The sequence below is a fragment of the Cyprinodon variegatus genome, unplaced genomic scaffold (genome assembly GCF_000732505.1).
Source record: "Cyprinodon variegatus isolate N-32 unplaced genomic scaffold, C_variegatus-1.0 Scaffold403, whole genome shotgun sequence".
In the NCBI taxonomy this organism is placed as follows: Eukaryota; Metazoa; Chordata; class Actinopteri; order Cyprinodontiformes; family Cyprinodontidae; genus Cyprinodon; species Cyprinodon variegatus.
In genome coordinates, this window is record NW_015150856.1 from 654,098 (window position 1) to 662,620 (window position 8,523).

Sequence of the window (8,523 nt, forward strand, 5' to 3'; positions counted from 1 at the left end):
GTTTCTTTGCCTCATGGGAGAGTGTTGTAATATTCTTCAGTAATTCATGTTTTATTTTTTGCAAAAGCTAAAATAATCAAAGAATAGTCTAAGTTATACAAATCTCAAAACTATTAAATTATATATATCTGTTATAAGTTTTGCTGTATTAGAATATTAGAAATATCTGTTGGTAAAAGGGAAGAAATATTTATACCTTTAAAAGAGATTTGCTTTAAATCCAAATACCAAAATTCGTCTTGTCTCTATTTTATCTTCTTCTCTTTTGTTCAGGTGTTGAATAGTTTATATCCAGCCACTCTTTGTTCAGATGTTGTGTCTCTGTTTGTCTCCAGTGCGCTGAGAGCAGAGAAATCATTTCCATAGAGAGGAGGCTTTGCATGGTCAGCTGATCCTCCAGGGAACTGAGAAGGTTTATAGTCCTGAGAGTTCAACACTGCAGGACTGTGATCTATCAGTCAAGCCAGCAGAAACAACAAGAACCATGACTCTCATCTTCATCCTCATCTGGACACTGACCTGCTGCTGTTTTACAGGTTCATTCCCTCAGCAACATTTCTAACATGATGTGCTGCTTTTACTCTCATGCCTTTCTGCTGATAAATGAAGGATTTGTTTTTGTCTGCAGGATGCAGCGCTCAGGTGACTGTGACTCAACCTCCAGTGGAGACATTTACTCCAGGATCGACTGTCACTATTCAGTGTACAACAAATCCTGCTGTTTTAAAATATGATGATGGTGATGATGCTTTGTTCTGGTATCAGCAAAAACCAGGACAGCCTCCAAAGCTCCTGATAAAATACGCAAAAACGCTTCATACAGAAACACCAGATCGGTTTGGTGGTAGTGGAAGGAACTCTGACTTCACTTTGACCATCACTGGAGTTCAGGCTGAAGATGCAGCAGTTTATTACTGTAAGAGCATACATATTATAGCAGGCTCATGGGTCTTCACACAGTGATTTTTAGCTGTACAAAAACCTCCCTCAGTCAGACTGCAGACACACTGAGCTGTTAGAGCAGAAACTGACTGCAGCTGCTGAGGAGAAAGAGACCCTGATACAGACCACTGAACACAGAGCTGACAGAAACCTCACCAAGCACTAAGGTCACTTACAATAGATAACATTTATAATTTAAAGATGCCTGAGTTGTTTACCAGTAAATGTCAACATTAACCTAAAACATACTCAACTGTAGGTGAGTATTGATAAACTCCAACTAAAGATGGCGTCGAAGGAAGGAGTTTTCCCTGCAACTGGAGGGATGTTGGTTCAAGACCTGGTTCCGACTTTCAGCGTCATTGTGTCCCTGGGCAAGACACTTCACCTGCATTGCCTACTGATGGTGGTAAGAGGGACTGGTGGCGCCAGTGTAGCCGTGCTTCTGCCAGTGAGCCTCAGGGCAGCTCTGGCTATTCAATTCAATTCAGTTTATTTATATAGCGTCAATTCACAACTTGTCATCTCAAGGCACTTTACAATTCAACCAGATCATACAGTGAAAATGCTTCAAAGGTCTCTATCTAAGTAAAACCAGTTAATTGCATCGACTCATTGACTCAAAGGCAATTCCTCACACCAAACATGCTTACAGTGACAGGGGAGAGGAAAAACTCCTTTTTAAATAAAGGAAACCTACATCAGAACCAGGCTAAGTGTGGGCGGCCATCTGCAGAGGCCAACTGGGGTTCAAGGACACAATGTAGTTTGTCACCATCAGTGAGTGAGTGTGTGGGTGAATGAATGAATGTAGTGCAAAGCGCTTTGGTCAAGTCTCCTGACTTGAAAAAGGCCTGTACAGGCCATATACCATTTATAGAGTTAATCTCATCAGCCACTTGCACAAACTTGATATACAGGCTAGAAAGATAAAACCTTTAAACAAAGTCTGGCAGTAATACTAGAACGCATGGATAGCTACATTAAAGGGGGAAATTATATCTGTAGGATCAAAGTTAGAGAAAGACAGACTTACATGATACATAATATTTAGGACATGCTTACAATTCCTGCTATACTTTATATTTTATGTCAAAATATATACTTTATATACAAATATGAAAAAAATCTTTGGATGCCAATCCTAAGCAGCAAAAAAACCTGATTAAAAAATTAAAATGTCCATTAAAAAGAAATTCTAAATTCTATAAGAAAATTTTTGTTTAAACTAAACACTGAAAGGCTCTCAGGGCATCAGGTCATATAATATTTTTAATATTTTCACTATTTAAATTTTTCTCTTTTTGATTTCACTTCCTAAGATTGTTTTTTCCCCAGGATTGTAAATTCTTAACTGAAAAACCAAACATGGAACAAACTCCTTGGTTCTGTTGACATCATGAACAAGCAGTTGAACAGGAGAACCACAATCAAGAAGTCCGATATACCGAATTCAATCAGTTTTATTGTGAAAAAATGTTGTTATAAAGTCTCCTGGGTTTCTAAACACACACAAACCAGCCTTGAATATACTAATGGATCTGCAGGGCGACACGTCACATTCTGACCAAGACTGTTGAAAAGTAAACACAAATATTTACTCCTTATTCCACTATTGTACTTCTTTGATCGTTTAAAATGCCAAAAAAAATCCAAACATTCTTGTTACTTTTTTGAAGTACAAAAAGTATCTATTAAGATTTATGAAGTGATTTTTAGAGCATTAGATTATAGATGAATTATCGTCTATAACGTGTTTAAATTTATGCTGAGTTTGTTACATTGTCTGTGTATTGTGTAATGTCTTGTACCTTTAACATCTGATAATATGAATACATATAAATATATATTGGTACTTCATTGTAGTAACTAACAGCGGGGAACATTCTTAAAATCTGTGTTTTTCTTTATATTCAGTTTTTATCTACACTGTGTGCAGAATTATTAGGCAAATGAGTATTTCGACCACATCATCATTTTTATACATGTTGTCTTACTCCAAGATGTACAGGCTTGAAAGCCAAATATCAATCAAGTAAATCAGGTGTTGTGCATCTCTGTAATGAGAAGGGGTGTGGCCTAATGACATCAACACCCTATTTAAGGTGTTCTTATTAGGCAACTTCATTTGCTTTGGCAAAATGGGTCAGAAAAGAGATTTGATAGACTCTGAAAAGTAACAAAATCGCAAAATCAAGTGGTTCATGGCAAATAGCCAACAGGGGTGCAAGAAGCGTGTTGAAAAAAGAAAACGCAAAATAACTCCCCATGAATTGAGAAGGATCAAGTGTCAAGCTGCCAGGAAGCCATTAGCCACCAGTTGTGGCATATTTCAGAGCTGCAACATGTCTGGAGTGCCGAGAAGCACAAGGTGCTCAATACTCAGGGTACTGGCCAGGGTAAGGAAAGCAGAAAAAAAGGCCACCTTTGAACAAGACACACAAGACAAAACTTCAAGATTGGGCCAAGAAATATCTGAAGACTGATTTCCCCAAGTTTTGGTCTGAGGAAATGAGAGCGAGTCTTGATGGGCCAGATGGATGGGTATGAGGCTGGATCAGTAAAGGGCAGCAAGTTCCTTATCGACTCAGACACCAGCAAGGTGGAGATGGGGTACTGGTATGGGCTGGTATCATCAAAGATGAGCTTATGGGACCTTTTCAGGTTGATGATGGAGTCAAGATCAATTCCCAGACCTACTGCCAGTTTCTGGAAGACACATTCTTTAAACAGTGGAACAAGAAGAAGTCGCCTTAATTCAAGAAACACATGATATTCATGCAGGACAATGCTCCGTCACACGCATCAAAATACACCACAGCCTGGCTGGTCAGAAAAAGTCTAAAAGGAGAAAAAAAAATTACGTGGCTCCTTTGTTCACCTGATCTGAACGCCATTGAGAACCTGTGGTCCTTCATGAAATGTGAGATCTACACGGATGGAAAACAGTCCACCTCTCTGAACAGTGTCTGGGAGGCTGTGGTGGCTGCTGCACAGAATCTGGATCGCAAACGGATCAAGACACTGACAGAATATATGGATGGAAGGTTGTTGAGCATCATGGTGAAGAAAGGTGGCTATATTGGTCACTTATTTGTTTTTTGTTTTTTTGAATGTCGCAAATGTTTATTTCTGAATTTTGAGTTGTTATAATGATTTACCTGGTGAAAATAACCAATTGAGATGTGTATATATTTGTTTTTTATTACGTTGCCTAATAGTTCTGCACAGTAATATTTACCTGCACACACAGACATCCTCATAAAATGGCCAAATCTAAAAAAACACATTACTTCCAAAAATATGACAATGTATCTTTCACACTGTTACTCTGTTGTCATTTCATTCCTGTAGTTTACTTTATCTTTACATGGTCTGCTTTATGGTAAATAAAAAAAATGGTAAATGGCATGTACTTATATAGCGCCTTTATTCAAGTTAGGAGACTTGACCAAAGCGCTTTACACTACATTCATTCACCCATTCACGCACACACTCACACACTGATGGTGGCGAGCTACATTGTAGCCACAGCTGCCCTGGGGCTCACTGACAGAAGCGGGGCTGCCGTACGCTGGCGCCACCGGGCCCTCTGACCACCATCAGTAGACTATGCAGGTGAAGTGTCTTGCCCAAGGACACAACAACACTGAAAGTCGGAGCTTGAACCGTCAACCCTTCGATTTCAGGGCAAACTCCTACATCCAACGCCACTGTCACCCCCCACCCATACACTCTTTCTCAATTTCTTCCTGATATCTTTTTATATCTGCCATACAATCAGACAATACAGACTTATGGTTTAATTAATGTGCATTTCTTTTTCTGACACAAGAGGGCAGTACATGTCTTTGCTGTATGTTGTAAAAAGTGAAACTTCTCATCCAGCTCCACCTGTGTGGTTCCTATTTTAATCTGAATATCAGCTACAATCGCCTGAACATCAGCACTAATCTGTGTGGTTAATTTTTTTGGTGTACGATATGATTCTATCTTTTTTATTCACATCGACAAAGATGTGTCTGAATATACTGCTGACTGTCCAGATTCATGGTCAGTGACTCCTGCTGTGAAGTCTGCTGATTTGGGGGAGATGGTCTCTCTGAGCAGAACAGTCAGTAATGGATTTGATGATATTCTGAGTCGGTATCTGCAGAAACCTGGGCAGCCTGCTAAGCTGCTTTTTTAAAATCAACTGCAGGTCATCTGGTCTGAATCATCAGCAACAGTGGATCTGAACCTCAGTTCACTCTGACAATCAGTGGAGTTGAGGCTGACAATGCAGCAGATAATTACTGTGAATCTATGCAGCGTACACAACCATACAAAAACCTCTCTGAGATCTGAAGGGAAGGATATGGACATGCACCACTGCTCACATGAAAAGTTTACCCCCACACACACATACAGGGAGATAAAAGAGGGTGGTGACTTACAGGAATGGGAACTAAATCTCTGGCTTTCATATACTGAACATTTCCATTTCCATCTCTCACATATCCAATGGTTTAGTCATGTTCAAATCTAACTCTCAGAAAAGAACATTTATTTTAATTTTTATGATTTTGTGAAATAAAATGCTCAGGATGAAAGCATGTCATTTTGTCTTCTGTCTGCTTCCATCCAGAAGGTTGTTTTTTTTTATAGGCAATAACTTTTACTTATAAAAGTATTAATAAAACATCTTGAGGGTTTTATTTACCATGACTCACACCAGTAGGGTAATCTGGTGTTAAAGGTGTAAATTTTAACTATATTTATTGGTTGTTTTTAGCACTAATGGGGCTCTCTGCATTTATCCTGTACAAAATTAACATGTTTATGTTTATTCTAAGTAAAAACTAAATAAAAACATAATTTTACAACCATTTTCATAAGAGATGTAACTGTTGTTGAATAATATTCTGAATTGATTGATGCAGCGTAAACCATTAATTAAGTTTTAGAGATGGAGAGCTCCTTCAGTGACTGCTTCACCTAAGGCTTCCTGTTTTTCCTGTTTTTAATGGCATAGGTTTTTTTGTGTGTGTGTAAATTTCAGTCTGCTGGTTCTATATGCCCGTTGTTAAATGAGTATTGTTTCAGTTTCACATTTAATTTTTTCTGGTTGTGCTGTTTTTCATAGCTATACACTAGTTTCTCTTCTATTGAAAGTCACTCAGGCATGTGGTCTCTCCACATATTATCCCCTTTCATCTGTGGATGCCTATGGTTGTTTCTACTGAGTGTCTATTCTTATATATTTAATCGAAAAGGTTTTACAAACAAACAATTATACAGAAGAACATTAGACAGGTGCTCTAAAATAAAATAATTAAAAGGAGTGTAATTACTTTACACTATTCTTTGAAATAATGTTATTCAATTAATTACATGATTTGTTTATTGATTTCAATTAATATAAGGGATTTAATGTACTCTTTTTATGCAAAAAACATCTGAAGTTGGGGGACATTTTGGAATATTTACATTTATGTATATGATATTTGCCATACAAAATGAATAGGTTTGTAATAGATGTCTCCATGGGCAAAATACAGTGTTATACTCTTAAAGTCAATGACAATATATGTTGCAAGTTTATATTGTTCCAGAAGAGTCCATAAGAAATTGATAGATTGGGCACATTGATAGAATAAATGAGATAAGGTTCCTGGTTCCATATAAACTTAGACACAGCTTTATTTAAGTTCTAGTTCCAGTACTTTATATGGGGTACTGTCATGATGGGTTCACTGAAGGAGATCCAGTTATGCAGAACACCACTGACGGACACAAGGATGAAAAGTTTAACAGTTTATTTAGGCACAAAACACACAGAATGTACTGATTCAGGTTCGGGCCTGGATACTGGTTCACCGGAGTCTGCGTGAGAGACAGCACAGTTAGTGACTGCTGACAGGGTTTGATTTCCACAGGTTCACTGATTATACCTTGAGGGTTCTTGAGGTTTACTTTGGGAGAGTCACTGTTGGTACTGGAGAAGAGTTTGTCAGCAGAGTCCGTTTGCTGCTTCAGCGTCTCACGTCTTAGCTTGAACAGACCTTGGCTTGGATTTCCCAGCTCTAGTCCAGAGCTGCTTGGGTGTTCTCTGTGAATCTTCAGGGTTTGGCTCAGAGGGTCGGCTCGGCAGGTTAGCTGTTCCAGAGCTTTCACAGAGGAGGCACGGGTTTCCTGGAAAACAGAGACAGTAGTTAGAATCCAACCTGGATTCAAAGTCATGGAGATAAGACAAAGTCACTGAGGATCTAGGCTTTAGCGCTGACCAACTGGAACAACACTGCGGCGTTGAGGCAAGGTCTGAAGACAGCTTATGTAGTGGATCCTCTGATGATCTTGACGAGCTGCAGCTGTGCAGGAGGCTCCCTCAGAGGATCCACGGCGGACTCTGCTGGAGAAAGATGGGATTTCTCCAGCTCCCAACAGGTACAAAGATTTAGAGCAAATTACCATTAAAGATAAAAAAATGACAGACAATATAAAAAGAGTGTATATAGTCCCCAAAAGGCATAAAAAAGTTGTTATGTCCTGGGATAAGATTCCCTTAGATATAAAAATATATCTGCACAGTAGAGAGGTAAGGGAAGAGTACAAATTCGTTGACTTGGTTTTTTGCACTTGCACTGCAGAAATGTACTGACTATATAAATAAATGAAAACTAAACAGACTACACAGTAGTGACTTGGATTACTTAAATTGTACTGCAGAGATGTACTGACCTTATAAATTAGTGAAAAAATTACAAAGAAAATTACACAGGCTGTACAGTAGTTGGCATGTGTTATTACACAGTGAGAGAAAAGAATATTGACAATAAGTACCCAAACATTTTTTCAGTTAAGATATAAGCCCATCTGTTACAGGCCTTCTTACAGGGTTTCTTAGCCTGTCGACTGTGACAAATCTTGCATTTTTCAGTTGTAAATAACATCTGTATATTCTCTTTTTAAAGATATGATATTGAACCTAGATTCCAGAATTGCCGTGATCTGCATTCAGCTTTAAGACATTCCTTTTTGTAATTTCGAAATAGTGGGGCACTTCTGCAGACTGATATCCAGCAGATAGCTGGGTTTTATAACCATCACTGTTCCCATGTTTACATCCTCATTGTTAAATGCACATTTTTACACATTTTGTTGTAAATTTTAGTTTGTTTTTATCTTATGCCCATTGCTACAAAACATTTTGTAGATTAGTCAGCTATCACAATCAGTTTCACATTTCATTTTTGATAGCAGCACAGTATTTTTTTTCCTACTGAAATTCATTTAAACTTGTCTTTCTAAATGCTCTTAAAGCCCGATCATGTCGGGGATTCCTTCCATGTACTTTTATTTGCTCTCTCATTTCATCAGTGTGTCAATTGCCCTTAGATGAGAGTGGATGCCTATGGTTGTTTCTGCTGAGTGTCTTCGTGTATTTCTGTGATTGGCTGGTGACCTGCCCAGGGTGTACCCTGCCATTTAACCAAAGACTGCTGGAAATGTAGCACTGTGACCCTGATGGATGGATGGATGGATGGATGGATGGATGGATGGATGGATGGATGGATGGATGGATGGATGGATGGATGGATG

At 38.6% G+C, this 8,523-nt stretch overlaps 1 pseudogene; it reads left to right on the top strand.

The window, feature by feature from the left end:
- The first annotated feature begins 484 nt into the window (after positions 1-484).
- Positions 485-8,523, top strand: part of LOC107093011 — a 67,626-nt pseudogene continuing 59,587 nt past the window's right edge.